We start from the raw sequence: 20358 nt of genomic DNA, 5'->3' as shown, positions 1-20358 counted from the left end.
AAGCAAAGCGTTATGATCAGTTGATCACTACGCTAACATAGTAGGTACTATTATACGAGTAGGTATATGTATTACTAACAAACTTACATAATTTTACACACCATTATATCATTGGATTGGATTTGAAAATTGCCAGGAATTTGGCAGAATAGCAATGGCGTCAAATTCATTTGGTATACAAATTAACTATGTACATACAACGATTTACTGTCATGATATGCCATATTTATCGTCAAAACATTGCGATATGCGGTCGCTAGTGGCGCTAGCGTGTACGTGAAACGCAGAGATTTGTTTGTAAAAATTTAGTTTCAAATTTGGCCGCTTGTTAGTTTAAGTTGGCATTGTTCACGCATGCGTTATAGCATGTGTGGTGGCAGTGGCGCGCGCGCTGCACTCCTGGGGACATCTAGTGGGGAAAATATGATGTTTAGTGAAAAGTGGATTGTTAGTGTGGAATTTGAGTGTGCGAAACAATTTGGAGTTATGGATACGGTGAGTGTTTTATAAGTATTTATGTAGGGTGGAAAAAAAATAAAATAAAAAAAGTAAAATAAAAAATACTATAAATAGATTTTTTATTCTATTGAGGAATACCTATATCGATCAAAATCAAATTGCAAAGATATTATATTAACTTGAATTGGAACTATCAGCTTTGTAAATAAATCTATTGATACTCAAACAAAATATGTACATTTTGTTTTTATACAAGAACTCACAATGCTTGTTTCAGTAACTTAGATGCCTACAGAGTGGTTCATAATACGACTGAAAAATTCGAAATATTAGTGTCCGATTCAAATAATACTTACCTACCTATTTTACTTATTGTTGTTGTTGTTGTAGTCCTAAGGCACCCCAGAGGTGCTGAGATTTTACTTATTAGTATTGCTAAAATATTTTAAATTAAAATGTATAATTTGGGTTGAAATTCATGATAAGTCAAAATATAATGACTTTTAAGTATTCATATGGACGCTAACTTTTATCAGATCGAAGCTGCCTATTTAAGAAAGTAATTAAGTAAATAAAGTTTTGCAATATCTTATGCGGATAATTATTTAACGGGAAGAGTTAAAAATGATAATTTTAAAGCCTCATTGCCATTCTATAGTCCTGAAAATATAGCACGTTAAAAAAAATCACAAAGACTGTTGTAGGTGGTGTTTTCTGAGATCAGTGCCCTATAAATGAAGATAAATAAAGTTTATTCCTAATTAACAAATGAAATTATTACCCAAATTACAAAACAATGAATTTAGCAGTACTTTAGTAGCTGTATATGATGCAACTTCGTCGACAAGCGTTTTGTTTTCAGCTATTTTTACTTTCTTTGTTCGATTGTTCTTAAATTTTGCACTTTTAAACAATGCGTGTATGAAATCCCAACCACCGCTGTTTAACGCAGTTTTTTCTTACAAAATAAACCCTGAATACCAAAACTTTTTTAGACTGTGTTTTCAATTACTAGGTCTAATTTTAATTTTTAATTAAGAGCATTTTCAGAATTTGGGACCCCAAATTAGCGTAAGTTGTTAACAAAAATTAACTCCCTGTCAGTTTTGTAAAGATAATTAAGCGTAAATTTCAATAAAAATATTGTTTTTGTGTTAATTACATAAACTTTAAGCGATAATTTACATTCAGATCGTGAAAAAAGTAAATTTTTAGATAGATTTTATGCTTAATTGTCGTCACAAAACTGACAGCGAGTTAATTTTTGTTACCGACTCACGCTAATGCTGGGTCCCAAATTCTGAAATTGCCCTTAAATAAGAAAAATAGAATCAAAGTTATTTATTTTCGGGCCACCAATAGAGTAATGCCCGTAGATCTAAAATATATAGGCGACTATGGGATATGGGTTAAATTGTGGCGTAGGCGAGAGGCTGGCCACCTGTCACTGCAATGTCACAGTTTCGTTTTCTTTCAACCCTTTATTTGCCAAGAGTGGCACTGAAGCTTTAGTAGTTTCATGTGTTCTGCCTACCCCTTTATGGGATACAGGCGTGATTGTATGTATGTTGTATGTATGTATGATCTAAAATATTTTAATTGCATTTTGCTACGTCAGCTACGGGCGTAGCAAAACACCCTCACTGTCTGTTGTGTTGAGTAGTTATTTATTTGCAGGAAAACTATCGAAATCGATAGACGTATCGATGACACCTAGAATAGCTTTTGGTTCATGAAAGCGCTAGTAAAGGGTGACCATCTCTTGTGTTTTAAGCACATACTCCTGGACATTTGCCTACATAGCCAAACCTACACGGTGCACAAACTTGGTCAGGAGTTCTAGATTTCAACTAAAAGCCAGCATAAATTGCGAGCGAGCGATGAAATGGAGCGTATTTAGTATATTAGGAGTTCGTAGATCGGACCAGAAACACGAAAACACGCCTTTTAGATATGGACGGTGGGTTTCAGACTGCTAAGTTTAAGTGGGACTAGGCTGGACATGTCTGCTGCATTCACCTGAAAAAGGTCAGCCAAAATTATTTCTGAATGGCATCCAGAAGATACTAATTGGCATAAAATCATTTAGTAGGTTAAGCGAAGTACATAGCTAAGTTAACATAATGTAATTATTATTAATAAAAATCTCAACAGGATGCCACTCAAGTCAATATAATATTAAGTCATGAGTCGTGTCGTAGCTAGCATAAAAAGCTATAATTTTACATGAAGATCTTCTAATCGGCCTCGCAAGAATTATAAAGTAATATTTAGCGGTTTATGGGATACCGACATGAATAGAGTCAGTTCAAGATAAATTTGCAACGATTTGAACAACATCGCCGTGGCAATAGTTATTTGTTTTACAAGGGCGCAAAGTTGTTGTTTAACCACACGTGCCAATATTGATACCCGAGCAAGCGAAAGATTCCAATATGATTCAAAATCATCATTTATTGGTAAATTCTATCAGCCCGCTTATGACATCAAGTTAAAATTTGTATGAAATTACTTTGCAATCTTGTGGATAAAATGCAATTTTGCTATCTGTTTTCGAATAGCAAAGTAAGCCTTTCTTCTTCTTTAGTCGTTCCCTCAATGCTGAGGATCGTGACATCATGTCATTCTGTTGAAGACTAGGTCTCACAATGACAACCTTTACAATGACATTTTCACCACACCAACTGGTGGTGTGGTGAAAATGTCATTATTCGATGAAAATATGACGTTTTACTTAACCCTTGCAGAGGCAAGGCTATCTAAATCGTTGCTTGATATTGTGATATTTAAGGTCTGTACAATACTTTTGTCACGGCCCACGGATTCGGTTTTGGCAACTAATCCCAAGATTTGGCGTAGACACTAGTTATTACGAAAGCGACAGACTGACCTTCCTAACGTATAGGCATAAATTAAATATAACAAGATCATGCCATCCCATACATTAAAATGCGACCGCCTACGAACGCGCTTACACTCCAGATTGGCATTAAGTCTCAATTCCGAGCCGTAAATCTATGTCAAAAGTGACACTTAACGCCATCTACAAGTATAATCGAAAGCTACAAGACATTTTTTTTGTGGCGCCATCTATGTGTGGTGAAGTGTAAGCGCGGTCTTAGGCGGTCGCATTTTAATGTATGGGATGGTATGATCTTGTTATATTTAATCTATGGTATAGGGTAAAAACCCTTAACGAGATTCTAACTCAGGACCATGATGCAAGGCCAGAGCGGGCGTCAATTTTCAGTTGTTTTTGTGTCCCAACGACATAACTCGCTTACCATCAAGCGACTTGTCTCCTAGTTTGCCTCACATCGCATAAAAATAAAAATAATGCGTACACTGAGAGAAATTTGCATTGTGAATTTAACAAGTTCGACTTGTTGCGGTTTATCCGTTTGAATCAGCCAAACGTATGTTTAAAACAATATGTGTCAGGTTGTTTTTATAAAATCGACTTGTTGATTCAAATATATTGCCGATTCAAATGACAAGTATCTTGTTGTTTGAACCATAGAGCACGTAGGCGCTATTTTAACCAAAAAACTTGTTGAACGAACATGAAAACTGGTTGTATTTTCTCTCAGTGTAGAGTCCCTCCGCGCGCAAGAAATGAAACTTATTAATGTATTATTTTTCAAAATTCGAGTTGGCAACACTGAGCGGTGGACGCAGTCAGTTTGAAGTCTCATTAGAAGTTTCACTTCAAAAACACAAACACAAGATTAGTTTGATTTCTCTTAATCATCTCGGTCATAAGTTTACGTATCCAACGTGTTGTTTGGTTCCGCAGCGGAGCGAGACGACCACTATGAGAAGAAAACCACTATGAGTTGCAGTTTGTGAGACAATTACACAAACATTTGTTTGTGGTCATAGATAGTATAAGTAGACACCCTTCAATGACGGTACGCGCGACGGTATAAATGAAAGTTACAAGGGACTTAGCTATCGGTCACAGATCTAGTACCTAAAATTCGAATCAGACACCATTGCACAAAAGACTCTTAGTAACTAACTATAACATGATGACAAGCGTCAAATGACAGTAATCGTGACTCTGGGCTGCCGTGGAGACAGTTATTGTTTGCGCGCCGCTTCCGGCTTCACTGCGCATGAGTTGATTAATAGGCACCTGTTACACTGATAGCGGCGATAAGGCTTTTTTTTGCAAGTAGTCTACTAATATGTTCGGTGTGGGTAGATAGACATCTCGAAAAAAACAGAAATATGGATCGATTAAGAGCCATCTAGGACTACCTATATTACATCATATTACTTCATAAGGACACGCTATTACGAGTCTACGAAGGGTGTCAATAGGTTACTTTCCTCCTAGTCAAAAAATCAGTTTCTTTTTAAGAACTTTCAAAACGATTTTGACCGACTTGCAATAGGCTACTTGACCCTTTTTTAAATTCTGTCTTATATGATTAAGTACTGTCCAATCAACCGAAATAAAATAGTACCCTATTTTATTATGACTTAAAAACAGCAAAAAATATTTTTAAAGTATACTTTTTCGTAATCAGGCGAAAAAAAACACAGTCATGTTAATTTATAGATTTCTATTCGAAAACAACATTTCCTGATCTTTTAAGTATGAAGGAATAAAGTTAAATATTTGTCAGTGATTGTTTTGACATGCAGTAAGGTTCGAATTCGATGACGTCACTACATCGCTGACAGCGTTTTCGGTGGCCAAAATAAATGAAAAATTACACACATTTTTAATCGAAAATACGTAGTCATCATACACTTTTAATACCCAAAATCTACAAATATTGTTTTTTTATGTCAAATACTACAGAAGACAATCATTTATTGTGCCAAATTCGATATGAGTCTAGTAGTCTATTATACTCTGTCAAACAAGTCTGTCAGTAAATAATAACTAAGAAAACTATAGGTTTCCTTTCCCCTAGCACCCTAAAGAAAAGGATGCATACAGTTCTCTTTGTTCTTATTTACTGACAGACTTGTTTGACAGAGTATGATATGAAATCGAATTGAGTGACGACACGGTCAACTGGTTTACTTTATATACCCGTCCTTAGAACTTGTACCTACAGCAAAAAGGAGTGTACTTATAACATAGCAAAAAGGAGTGTACAAGTTTCTAATGGGTTGGCAACGCGCATGTGACACTCCTTCGAGCGTCAAGTAAAGGTGTGAACAACACGAACGATTTTTTTTTGTTATGATTCCGAAAACTTTTTCTTAGATTTTATTTCTGTTATACAGAGCTAGATGTTTTTTTTAATGCCCAACCATAATCCATACTAATATTATAAAATGGGAAAGTGTGTGTGTCTGTTTGTTTGTCCGTCTCTCAGGGCAAAACGGAGCGATGTATTGACGTGATTTTTTAAGAAGAGATAGCTGAAGGGATGGAGAGTGACATATGCTACTTTTTGTCTCTTTCTAACCCCCCACTTCCCTAAAATGGGGGGGTGGAAGTTTGTATGGAAAGTAGGTGATTATTGGGAGTTTCAAATCAAAGATTTGAAAACTCCCAATATCACTTCATATTTAGGACTCGTACTCAGGTTTATTGGTGATTTAAAACTCCCAATAGGTTTTCAGATGATTTAAAACTCCTAATCGGCTTTCTCATGATTTGAAACTCTCAATAGGTTTTCAGATAATTTAAAACTCCTAATCGGCTTTCTCATGATTTGAAACTCTCAATAGGTTTTCTGATGGTTTAAAAAGCACACAAGGTTTACGATTGCATATTTAGAATTAGAACTTGTGAACTGTAAAAGCGCAATCAGATTTTTAACTTAACATTTCGGATTCGTTCATTTGATTGAAACAGATGAAGTATGGTGTTCGTTGTTAAATGGTCCATTTCGAAAATGTAAGCCGTAAAGTTAAGTTAGGTATGATATTAAATAGCAAAAGCTTAACGCAACACACTCTCCGAGGTGGCCAATCTCAGATGTGGTCTCTCTCAAGCGTTTGCTCGATTGACAGTGGCGTTTACACACAACGTGTCTGATCAGCTCGTCAGCGTCGCAGAACACGAATGGACCCCCAAAGTGTGAACTCTGGTGTAGTCGCGTTTTACATGCATCGATTGAGTTTGACCCCCTCCGGGTATGGGATTCCATATCTATCGACCGCGTAAATACAGAGATCCCCAAGTCTCGAATTCAACACTACATGCCTCGGTTGGCCAAGCCAAGGAATGGTTTACGTGTTGAGGTTGTCGGTCGTCACAACCCGACATACTACACATCACCATTTTTATTTATATGAAACATTGTAAAAACTTTATAAGTGTGATGTAGACCCAGTTATGCTATTGGCTGTTTCGGATTACGTACTCCCACGTCATATCTACTACGAATTTTGTAATATATGGTTTAAAATAACGTATATAAAATATGATCTTCTTTGACACCCATAACAAAGAGTTCAGTATAAATTAAAGGCTAGCGTATGTCATATACTGCACTTTGCAAAGCAGAACTTTTCATAAAGATATAAGGTTCAAATTTTGATTATATTAAAATCATGACATACATTGAACAGTATGCGAAATTGCAATCACTCATTTAGTTGTAATTTGAGTCAGTTTACCTGGTTGCTCACTCGCTATGTTTATCTTATAAAATGATCACGATTTACATGAATTATAAATGGTTTTGATATATAATAGATCTCAGTATACATATTTCAACTATATTGTGAGTGGTAAAACTCTAAAAATAATATCGTATTTATTCTCTATGTTTTAGTATGTTAAAAATAAAACAATTAATTTATCATGAAACCATTTTATTTAAGTAATGAGATATATTACAAGCACGACGACTAACTAAAAAGTAAAGTACATTTTATAACATAAAATTTTCTAATAATTACTCACTTCACTCAACTTTTTTACAATTTTTTCTACCAGACCTTCAGTTGCATTTAATAACTCATCATAGTCATCTTGAACAACATATTGTACTGTAACCCCATTAGATTCGATATTTGATTGCTCCAAATCGGATATACTGATTTTAATCAGACGCTTTCCTTTTGTAACCTTTCTGATGACATGGGAATTTAAACCCATTTCTTTTATTTTCCTCTTTCCTTTCTTAGCGATTTTCTTCTGACTTTTTGCTGGTGTACCTGATAATGGAATTTCTAAAGATGGATTCAGGAGCAAATCCTGGTATTTCAGGTACGCATCCATGTCTTGAGAATAATTGAGCGGATCATTCGGTTTTTCACAAACTTGCGAATAAAATGGTGTGGTTTCAGTCATTTCAGCAGCGTGGTTAATAGGTTGCGAGCCCTGTAAAAAAATATCAAGTTAAATATATTTCAACACCAAATAAAAGTACTCAAAGATACCAGAATATAATAAAAGTAAAATACATACCATTCTGATTTTGAAACTGATAATGCACCCGGCTTGAAATCTCGAACTGTTGTAATTTTAATTTGTTAAATGCTCTATTTATAACTTCGTAGTAACAAAATATAGTATAGCTATTAGCTATTATAGCTTGCACATTGAACGCGGTCTTAACGCGGCGACATTCGTTTGATTAGTGCCGGAACCTTTATGCGGATCTTGTTTCCGACAAAAGAAATATTACACGTTTGTTTTTCAATAATTAGCTGAGTTGAATATTATATTACAGTGATGATCAACCTTTGTATTATATTGGTTTCTTACTGTATTTTTGCAAATGTTGTAGTTTATGTTAGTTATAATTTGCTTTTAGGTTGTTAACTCATGACTTTACGTCAGTTTCGTTTTATTAATAAAACCCCTGGCTTATTCATTTCCTGTACTATTTTCTAACAAGTGCAAGTGTTACAGTGCGAGTTTTACGTACACGGAGAAATTCACCTTGAAACAATGTTCGTAAGTTTGTAATATTTTATTTAGCTATAAACTATTCTGAATATGGTGTTGAGTGATGTTTGTTCTCGATTAAATTTACCGATAAGTATCCTTCTAAGTAGCAGTTTTATGCGAGTTAAGTGCGTATTGGTATTAACTTTAACTTAAAATTTATAACCCTCGCTGGAGAGAGGTACAAGTACAACTGTGAAATCTCGTTCGACTGAACATAACAGAATCTTATTTTTTATTTTCAGGTCTGACTTTGAGTACCATGTAATCCAGTCTAAGAAAGACCTCGACTCTGAGGATGAATCTGGATCATTAAAGTATGTATTTTAATTAAATTTAAGATTTTATTGACTTATTATTAATTTTTGTTATTATTAATGATCTGATGGATAATCACTATGTATTGTAGGACTCAGAAGAAAACAACCAAAAGGAAAAACGCTTCTCAGATCCCGAAACGTGACGCGGGCTGGTCGCTGGACAGAAACGTCGTCGAAGAATGTGCTAGTAAAAGGTAATTAATTAAAACTGTGTTTGAAAACTTGTCTACAAATGCGAACTTTTTATTTATTTCTCTTTATTTATGAGAACTGGAAGTAATATAAAGTTTTTAATATTACAGCAAGAAGATCAAACCAAAGAAAACTGTGAAAAAGCACGCATCGTCTGTGTTAATAACTGATACGTTGCAGGACAGTGACACTGACCTTGATGAAGAAGACAAAACTAAAAGGTAATTAATTCAATTCAGTTATTTTATATGTAATACATATATTTACTTAACTAATTGTAATTAGCCTTTGAATCTAAACATTTTAAACCATAGTATTTAAATTCTTAAATGTTAAGTACTTACCTAATTAACTAATTATATTTTGTTGTATTCGATAATATAAATAAGTTTTTAATATTCCAGTACGACAACCAAGTCGAAGAAAGAGACACCTGATTGTAAGCCAGGCTGGTTTTCAAACTGGGGTGACGAAGGACATGTTGAAGCCCAGCGTCGAGCATCCGCTGCCAACTCTCTGTCGTCCGTGCTGATACGTCGCGTCCCAGGCGGCTACGTGCGTCGCACAGCTTCGTTAACCGGTGATCTTTTTATTGATCTTAAACTGTATAACGTAGTAGATATTCAAAACGTTCCATCTGAAGCCCGTTGGGAGAAAGCGCTGGTTAATTTTAAATATCGTGTGGATTCCGTTTCGGATATAGTAGATGGAATAAATAAGATTCTAAAGCGTTGTAAGGACGACTTTACAGATGAAGGAACCTTTTTCCCAGATAAAAAAGCCAATAATCTTTAATCTTTTTTACGTCTAATTTAGTCTATTCCTATGTCAATAGGCAAAATGCCTCATAATAGCTCCATATTTTGTTCAGTGTGTGACATAAGTATTCCAAGTAAAGCCTTTTCTGCTCACTTGCGCACTAACTTGCATAAAAATAATAACTCTGTTCAATTAACTCCTGATATTGAAAAAATAAGCAGCGCTTTCCGTAGTAGAATAGCATCATACAGAGTGCGTGGACCAGAGAGTAGCCTCCATGACTCACCGGTAAAGTTTCTGTGCGCTCTTCGTAGACATATTAAACATATTCTCGAAGCGAGAAGGCTTGCTTTTGGATCTATAAAGGTTAACTTTGAACTGTTTGCTGAATTTGGTTTGCCGAAAAATGAAGCATGTGAAATTAAATCATTCGCTACGCAAAATATCATTTTACATCAGAGTTACGAATTTAAAGAAATATTTTCAACCATTTTGAACACATTGAGCACGAAAATTGATGAATTTCAAGAACGGGACAGTGGCTGGAGCTTTCTACGAAACTTATATCTCGAGATAAACATAAACAAATATAATCCTCTTAGAGCGTCTAGATTTATAGAATTACCAAAGTTAATAAAACATCGAAGAGCTTGTGTAAATATTAAAAACAATGAAAGTAGCACTATCTTCGAATGATGATAAACGAGTAATATTAAAAGACAATATTCACACACTTGCGTGGGGACATGCTTCATTTTTCTAAATATAGTTATATAGTGATATTTTAAAGGAAACTTTGAACTAATTTGTAAACACCTACTTTACTTTTTAAGTTAGCTATGCCAGTATGTATATTATTATTAAATAAACTTAAAAAAAAAAAAATTAGTTTTTCTTTTTTAAACCCACCATATTTATGTACAATGTTTAAATCAACTCAGGATACTTATGTTATGATCGTATACCTGTATCACGAGTACAATATCGTATCATGAGTTGATTTAAACATTGTTTTCAGGAGTATAATTTACAGGTTAATAAAATGCGTTTTATTTAGCACATTCATTTATTCAAAGAGGAACGTGATTTTCTAAATACCATTTTTTCATACATATTACATTTTTTAATGCACAAGTTTTTTTATGGTACACACAATTAAAAATACAATCATTAATACAATATTTTTTATACAGTTCTTGTAAATTCGGTGCACCCTTTTCACTTAAATCTATAACAGTACAGTTTGAATATAATTCTTTAATCCATTTAATTTTTTCCATACCTTTAACGAATATTATCTTATCTTTAATATGATTATAAATAAGTCTTCTAAATTCTCTATAATCAACATAACCTTCGTGCCACAAAATACCTAAATGTTTTTCAATCCATTTTGTCTGCCTCTCTTCACTTTCCGTCAATTTAGAAAATCGAAAAGGGGGTTTTATTAAGAAAACTTGAGTGTATTCTAGCGTGCTGTATGCAAATTCTTTGATAATAAATTCGTTTTCTTTTGTTTTAAACCCTTGAAGGTCTACAAATATATGCTGCATTACGATACTTTTTTCGTAATATTACTTAAAGGCTTATATTCAAATACACTATCATTTAAAATCAGACAGTAAGCTGCAGTGTTCTTTGGTATATCAGATTCACAATCCAATTCAACTCTCACATCTACTGAACCGGTTTTTAAGGTTTCGTTTTGACGAGAACAGTTGATAACAAATAAAGGAGCTTTATCTTTAAAATCTTTAGGGCTAAGCAACGGCGCTTGTAGACGATTATAATAAGACTGTTGAAATTTCGCATACTGTTCGTATAATATAGCAAACTTTTCACCCGAAAAACTAACATCAAAACTTTCGTAAGGAAAGTAAACTGAATTCAAGAAAACTTTAACATCTCTCAAATTACAGTGATCAAAGTGTGATATGTCTTTATTAGCTTCATTTTTTCGTCCCGTTTTCAATCCAATTATAATATAACGCGGCTTTTCAATTTGCGATGAAGTTTTGATAGACCAAGAATGTTTTGACGTCTCAGGCAAGAGCGGATATTCATACAAATCCCAAGTCCTAAATGCTATCTGAACGGCATGATCTCTTTCTAAACATTTGAGTAAATTTAATCTTTCACGATCAGACACTTTAACATGAGGCATGCGCCATACTATTTTAGATATAGTAATATTGTCTATATATTCATTCGCATTTAATTTAACACTATTCAAATTAGTATTGGATCTTAAAAGAATAAGTTCATGCTTGCAATTAATTATGATTTTGCTGTAATCCTCAGCAAACCCGAGAATCTTGTTTAAAGGTACAGACACAGAAAATGTACCTTCCGTGTTTTTTATACCATTGACATCAAATCCCCATAACTTAGACATGGATGCTTCCAGTCCATTCATAGATACAAGAGATTTCATAGTTGTTGTAACTCCTGCGTTTTTAATTTTGTCAATTTCGATTCCATTTAATTCATATCGAATATCTTGAAATAGATGAAGTATGGGGTTGTTTGTAAGAAGAACACTTTTTACCTCGGCTTTTGTTTCTCTATTGAATGCGGTTATAGTACCTTCTATGTATAAAGAACTTGCTGATGGTAGTACGTAAAGATCTTGTTGGTTTATAGGTATACGTATTTCATCGTTGAAATTGAAACTTGTGACGTACGGTTTATATGAATGATATTCAAAGCTCTCGATAGAATTATCAAAGACAAAAGGTTCTGTTAAGTTTAATATACTCATTTTAATAGGCGTAAGCTTTGGAGGAATTGCTTATTTTGTTTTGTGAGTTTTACTTTAGGTCTTCTTTTCGTGATTGCAGGATGAGTACTTATAATGTTTTTAAGAGAGACTGAAGTTTTATTGAAGTCTATCATTTTTTTCTTAAATGTAAATATAACTGAATTTCTTCACCCCGTAAATTAACTAGATTATTGTTAACGTCTAAAATTCTTATCGTTATTGTGTTTAAGCTATTTTGGGTTACAGGGAAATAAATAACGTTTTTTGGTGTTTCTATAATCCGATAACCAGGTGGCACGTTTGGTACAAACTCGTGAATTATATGACTAGGTTTTCCGTTAACGAATGAACCGCTCACTATGTCACATTCGATGCGGACTATGGTTGTTGAGAGAATGGAGACAGGATAAGGGGATTCAGTTAATATATTAGCTTGAATAGATTCTGAACCGAAGCCAAGTATATTACCGATGGAGCCTTCTTTGTCGAAATGAATATTTTCAGAGCATAAAATAGATGTTTTTAAGGTATTATTATTGCATGTTAGTGCAAAAGAGCATCCTTCAATATGTTCTTTAAGGTAATCGTCAATATCTTGAAGTTCATATGATCCTTCAGGAATTTTAATTACTTTGTTTTTACCATAATAGAACTTATTATTTCTGTCGTCTATGTTGGGTATAGAATTAAAAGTTGACATATACAATAGCCCACACTCATATTCACCATCCAGGTGAAAAGCTGGTGAATAGTTTGTTAACAGAGTGGAAGATGTTCCAGTTATAGACAAAGTGAAAGACATTGTGCGAATGATAAACTGATTATTGTGCGATGATATTTAAACGGTTATACCAATATTGTTTTAAATACTTTAGGCATAAGTGTCCACAATTGACAGTGTTAAACTTTTGATATGTGTCATAATTATAGTAAATATCATATTTTTTTAAATACCTCTTTAATTCTAGCGGAGGTGAAAGGTCACCATAACTATTAAAATATTCACAATAATTGTTATCTTTTACGTAGGCTACCCAGTGTGTACCATTGTTTTTAAAACTGTCTAAATTAACAATTCCACATTCTACTTTTTTAGGAGTCTTTGGTAAACTGTCTCTCATATAAACTCCTCGAAAATATGGAATATCAGATGAGTGTTTTAAAATGTCAATATTTGAAAGAGCGCGCCTGGGTAACCTCTCAGTTAGTTTTTTGAAAGTTTCAAACATAATCCTTTGCCATTTTTATATGGTTTAATGTGTAAGCCTTTTCCTAATGCAATAGATTCCATCATCTTGTTATGTCGCTCCGATTCCGCTAAATTTTTTCTGGCGGCTTTGTAATCACCTACAGCTTTAGCAATTCCGGCAGCTCCTCCTGCTAATGACCCTAGCGCAGACAGACCAGCAAAAATAGGTATCAGCGGTAAGAAGCCTCCAGTTTTTGGAATTGGTATAAGACGAGGTACCCGTACCTTGGAATTGGTTTTAAAATTTTCGTCGCAGCAATAAGTGCCCGCTCAATTATATTACTACCTTTTGTTTTTGGTTTCTTTTTTAATTCACTGCGTATCTTGGTCACAAAACGTTTAAATGGTTTTATACCCGCACCTGCCTTTATTTTAGATTTCATCACTTTGCTAACTAACCACGAAGCAATTTTTTCTCCTCTCCCTGCATCTTTCGATTTTCTTCTTTGTTTCGCCATTTCGTATAGTTCTAAATCAGCACGATGTCTATCAGCTAAATCCGAATAACTATCATATGCTATGTCGTGTTTCATACACGCATTATCTAGCGCATTAATTCCTTTATCGCCTCTCTGCAACCTTTTGCGCAATTTTGTTCCCGGACCACAATAGTTATAACCAGGTAAGTGTAATTCAAAGGGTAAATTATTAATAGCGCTGTTTAACAGTCCTTTCCCTTTCATATCTCGTGAGATAATAACACTATCATTAAAAGGAAATTATATAAATATCTTTAAACAACCGCACTTTTATCAATCCAACTGTTTTCGCTATTATTAAGGCCCAACCATTTAACATACAACTTTCTACCCTTTCTTTTAATAACCTTTTCTACAAGGTAAACGTTTGGATGGTTGGTTTTCAGAAGTTCTTCCTCGTAAAATGTACCGAGTATAGTGTTTTTATGCTGGTCTTGAATGTGATACGTAACAGGTTGAGTGCGATTCACGTGAGTAATAGTGAAAAGTTCTGTTGACCAATTAGGTGTGTAACCTTTGTGAAAGGCATTTTTATACTTGCTAATGCGTACACAATCTCCTATATTGAATTTGTTCGATTTATAAGACAAATTGGATAGTGATTTTTTAATATTTTTTAATACTTGCATTTCATTATCAAAATTTACATCAATAGGTTTTATTTTTGTTGTGCGATGCACAGTCTGATTATATGATTTTACTACATCGTCTAATGGCTTACCAACCCATTTATAGTTACCAACTAATGCAAAATGTTTGTAGAGCTTAGACTTAAGTGTCTTTATCAGCCTTTCAACAATAGATGCCTTCTTAATTGAATAAGTTGAGTAATGATTAACTTTTAATAATTTTAAGTAGAAATCGAATTCTTGATTGTAGAATTCTTTTCCTAGGTCAGTTTGTAAGTTTTTAGGTCTTCGTTTAGATGTTTTTATTATTAGTTCAAATGCATCTTTGACTTCTGTTTTAGTTTTAGACTTAATAGGTGTACACCATGCATACTTTGAAAATGTGTCAATAACGGTTAAAATATATTTATATCCTCTGTTAACAGTATGAAGCTTTTGTAAATCTATCAAATCGGCTTGCCATAAATCATCAATTCCTTGTAGTACAACCGATCGTCGCTTAAAATTTCTTCGCGCTGACCTGTGGATCTCGTTCACTATTTGTTGTTTTATCATTATTATATTTTTTTAAAATATCGTCTATCTCCTTCTTCGTATAAAAGTTCAGTTTTAACTGAGTTACGAGTTGGTGAATTTGATTATTTATTGTGTTAAACAAAGAGTCTATATACTTCTTTTCGTACATGTTTTGAATGTGTTCATCAACGTACTGCTTGTTAACTGCATCTACGGAAGATAATGGTTTAACAACCCCTTTTAATCTTATAGTTTTTAGATCAAAATTTCCTGCTTCTGTTCGAAGCAAAGCCTTGTACTTGAGCTCAGAGATTTCATCAGTACGCAAACGTTTATGAACATGGTGACCGAATTTGTCTATATTCATTTTTTACTTGAAAGTCAAACTTCAACTGATGGGAAAGGTAAGAGTATATACATTTATATATTATTTATTAAGCCTGCTTCACGTAATTCTTCAATTATGGATATTATCTCGTTATCTAACCCTGTATTTCCAGCGTCACGCGATGCTATAAGCAGTTTTAATCTGTCAACTAATTCGTTTGGATCATCCCAATATACATATGAAATATCTCTTTTTACTTTTTTCATTGATGGTAAACCTTTACCGGATATATATTCTTCACTTACTGTGCGCTGTTTGGATAATTTGAAAAGAGGTTTTATAAGGTTTAAATATTTCATACCCTTGTTGCTTTTTATGGGTTTCTTTGGATCAAAGTCGCGTCTATGTGCATTCGTTTTCATTAACAATGTTTTATATAATCGTTTATCATCTTCAGTTACTAGTTTTAAGTCAGGTACTTTCTTAAACAACAAATCATGTAAGCCTTGTGTTAAAAAATAACTTTCTCCACCTATCACGAGTTTATCATCATTAACAGAAATTGGGTAAGATCCAAGCATTAGCTTTCCACGCTCATTTCGTACACCAAATGGAATGTTCATGATAAAATATTGTTTCTGCCAAGCGGGATCATCGCGAGGAGAAGGAAACGAGTCTGACGTTCTAAATGAAATATTATTTGTTGTATCAGAATCACTTTGGTTCACACTTTCTTGAGATGAAGAATCACTATCATTTAATTCATTTTCACTATAATTTGGTTCAGATTCAAATGACTTTCTCAACAAAGTTTTATTATCCAAACTTTCTTTCATCCCATCTTCTGAAGGACTATATTTCAATGTTTTTACTGGCTTGTTCCATTTAAACCTATCGTTATCAAAATCTGAGTCACTAATGATTAGATTGTTATCATTACTACTATGTTTTTTTACCATTTCACCAAGTGGGTCTGTGATTGGTTTTAACATTGCTTCCAACATCATATTATCGTTTGATTTAACATCACGAATGCGTTTAACTTTTTTCTTACTGCTTCAGCAGATTTGAGTACTTTTTGTTTAAATAATTTTTCTTCATTAATTTTATGTTCCATGTCTGAACTAGATGGTTTCATTTTAAGCAATAAGTGTTTAATGTAATACTATGCTTTATATATCAAGTCAATCTAGAATTATAAATGTATCAAATCCTTTTCTATAACAGCCTGAATTTCTATTACAATCTTTATTTATGACTAAGTAATCAAACGGGATCTTCCATACTTGTGCACACATTTCACGAAATTGAGACCATGACATATCACTTCCTACATGTTCATCATAAACATGCTTTAAATTAATATCATCCTGTTTAAAAAGAATAATTAAGTTAGCATTATCTCTTATTAATTGTTTAGGTATTTTACTATACGTCTGATTTAGATAAAAGCTATCTATATTTTTATGCCTTCCCATTGCAAAGTAATCTCGTATATTATTTTGATTTTCACACGCAACATCATCAAATATTATAATGGAATTCATGTTTGCTGTATGAGGACTTAAGATTTCATCATTTGCGTTATATTTTTGAAATGATACTGAAGGAACTAGCTTTAAAACTTGCTCTAGAAATTGATACATTGGTTGAAATAAGGTTTTAGAATATACATAAACATTTTGAAAGCGTAGATCATGGTCATGTAGCAGCAAACCGACAATTAAATTTGTTTTTCCACAGTTCGATGGGCCACATATTATACAGCGAATGGTGTCGGGTAAAAGCGAGCCATGTCGAAAATAACGTTTATTGGACAAAGAACAAACAGCATCCAACTGCAATTTCTGAGACTGTTTTACGAACTTCATTTTGTCAATAGGCACGTGCAACTAACTTGAAAGGTGTTTTATCATTAACGGAGTTTTATAAACTTTTGTCTATATATTCGTCATGAGCGTTTTAAATCATCAGAAAACCTATTGAGAGTTTCAAATCATGAGAAAGCCGATTAGGAGTTTTAAATCATCTGAAAACCTATTGAGAGTTTTAAATCACCAATAAACCTGAGTACGAGTCCTAAATATGAAGTGATATTGGGAGTTTTCAAATCTTTGATTTGAAACTCCCAATAATCACCTACTATGGAACATTCCGCAATTTTCGAATTAACGCGAGCGAAGCCGCGGGCAGAAGCTAGTATCTAATAATAATGAAACAACCATTATGCATAAAATCAACTTGTAAACGTTGTTCTTACTTATATCAATAGTTGTAATTTTCTTATCAATGCGTAGTAAGTATGAGAACACGAAAGTTTAATAACATTCTGAGATAAATAATGTGGTCGTGGGAAATGGAAAATCAATTATTTTTATTACACCTATGAACATAAATTATATATTTCTACAATCACTTAATACTACTTTACGAGTAAATTGATTGAATTTTTACTTAAATATTTACTTTTATATGAGTTTTTAATCAGCCTGATTTCATAATAACATTTTTGCGTGATTTCTGATACGAAATTAGACAGAGGGTTTACTGGTGAAACCCGATAAATCGAGATAATTTTCCGTTGAAATAAGAAAGTGTAATTGCACATTGTTCGAATTTCAAATACCAGTTTGCTCAACTTATCGGGTTTCACCAGTAACCCCTCGCAGTATGTTTATTTATTGGGTTGGTAAGAAAGTAATGAGCGAATCATAACCAATATTGTAATTTCTATTTAATTTATTATTTTAATCATTTATCAAAAATATAACGGCCTTCGTTATCTACTACTTGTCTCCATCGTTCTGGTAAATAATGAATAGCATCGGCGAAGAAGTTCTTAGGTTTAGATTCAAAAAACTCAGCTATGTACTGTCGTAGATGGGCTTGATCATCGAACTTTTTTTCATTCAAGGCATTGCTTAGCGATCTGAACAAGGCGTAATCCGTAGGTGCCAAGTCTGGAGAGTACGGTGGATGAGGTATCACTTTCCAACCTAGCTCCAATAGCTTTAGCCGAGTCACTTTTGCAATGTGTGGGCGAGCATTGTTGTGTAAGAAAAAAACTTTAGCATGCTGTGGACGATTCTGACAGATTTTTTGGTTTAAATTATCAAGCTGATTACAGTATACTGATGCGGTAACAGTCATTCCACTTGGTAGGAGTTCCCAGTGAATAATAAGGTAACGGCGGCTATCAACGCGGGTATCGAAATCGACGTCCATTACCGCCGCATTTGCAAATACGCATTTTATAGGCAAACCGACCAATTTCTTAAAAAAAGTTACTCACACAAAGGAAGCCTGTTTAGTTGATTAACGCACATATAGACGATAGAGAGTGTGAATGAAAGAAGACGCTCGCTATTTGACAGTTTTTGCCACGGGGCCGCGAGAAGAGGTTGTGTCATACTGACGTGTGACGCTAAACCTAAGTGAACTCCAATCTCATTTAGTAGTTTACGTAATAATTATGGCAAACAGGTGAAAGTTATGCATTTCAAATTATTGTTTATAGTTTTCTACATGACTTCTGAGTACTTTTTAGGGTTCCGTAGTCAACTAGGAACCCTTATAGTTTCGCCATGTCTGTCTGTCCGTCCGTCCGTCCGTCCGTCCGTCCGTCCGTCCGTCCGTCCGTCCGTCCGTCCGTCCGCGGATAATCTCAGTAACCGTTAGCACTAGAAAGCTGAAATTTGGTACCAATATGTATATCAATCACGCCAACAAAGTGCAAAAATTAAAAATGGAAAAAAATGTTTTATTAGGGTACCCCTCATACAAGTAAAGTGGGGGCTGATATTTTTTTTCATTCCAACCCCAACGTGTGATATATTGTTGGATAGGTATTGAAAAATGAATAAGGGTTTACTAAGATCGTTTTTTGATAATATTAATATTTTCGGATATAATCGCTCCTAAAGGAAAAAAAAGTGCGTCCCCCCCCCTCTAACTTTTGAACCATATGTTTAAAAAATATGAAAAAAATCACAAAAGTAGAACTTTATTAAGACTTTCTAGGAAAATTGTTTTGAACTTGATAGGTTCAGTAGTTTTTGAGAAAAATATGAAAAACTACGGAACCCTACACTGAGCGTGGCCCGACACGCTCTTGGCCGGTTTTTACGTATTGTTTAGCCTGGAAATGTGTTTAAAGTGGAAATTAAAAGACAGCGGTGAAAGGCGCCATTTCGTGAGTAGATTTTATTACTGTAGTATACCACAGTAATAGTTAAAGTAGTGATATTAGTTCTTTTTGCTTTATTTTAAGTATATGTGATCAGTTATATAATGTCTTACAGTTGTTTCAATCTTGATCTATTCACGCTATCAAAGAACTATTTACGCGGTATGAAAATTATTCAACAAAACCTTAATTTTTAGCAAAAACTTCATGACTGATTTCGTAGTTTCTATGAAAACCGTTAATTTGTCAATTTTTTTTAAACATTGACATAAAGTCTGATGCTTACTTACCAGTTATGTAAACTTGGTTTTAATATAAGGTTGCAACATTTTATTTTGATTTGTAATGAAAATACATCTGTATGACTTTGTTTTTATGGGTCGGAATTAGATTTTATAATACTCCAATTTATGCCTATTACCGATGGTACGATCAGATAACCCTCGGTAATAGAATATATAAGAATCTATTACCGATCTATGCAATATTTGTTTGGGTCGGTAATGGGTTCCTATAGAAGTATCTATTACCGAGCGACATATTAGTCTTGTATCAAAATATGATATTTAGTGTACCGTAAGTACAGATTTCTTAGGTGAAACTGAGTTTT

At 33.7% G+C, this 20358-nt stretch overlaps 1 protein-coding gene and 1 long non-coding RNA gene across 2 annotated transcripts in view; one reads left to right on the top strand and one right to left on the bottom strand.

Annotated features, from left to right (window-relative positions):
- The first annotated feature begins 402 nt into the window (after positions 1-402).
- The window catches only part of LOC125229943 (organic cation transporter protein-like), a 67840-nt gene continuing 47884 nt past the window's right edge, over positions 403-20358 (top strand). Inside the window, exon 1 of the mRNA XM_048134893.1 lies at positions 403-495. The gene's annotated coding sequence lies outside the window, so the exon portion shown is untranslated. The remainder of the gene's footprint in view (positions 496-20358) is intronic.
- LOC125229944 lies at positions 6365-8062 on the bottom strand. The gene is made up of 2 exons (XR_007177469.1): positions 7847-8062; positions 6365-7759 (listed from the first exon to the last, which is right to left on the bottom strand). It is a non-coding gene; the product is annotated as an uncharacterized LOC125229944 (long non-coding RNA).

This window comes from Leguminivora glycinivorella, chromosome 9, assembly GCF_023078275.1.
Source record: "Leguminivora glycinivorella isolate SPB_JAAS2020 chromosome 9, LegGlyc_1.1, whole genome shotgun sequence".
NCBI classification, from domain to species: Eukaryota; Metazoa; Arthropoda; class Insecta; order Lepidoptera; family Tortricidae; genus Leguminivora; species Leguminivora glycinivorella.
The sequence above is the reverse complement of the archived record's forward strand: the minus strand, read 5'-3'. Positions and strand labels throughout refer to the sequence as shown.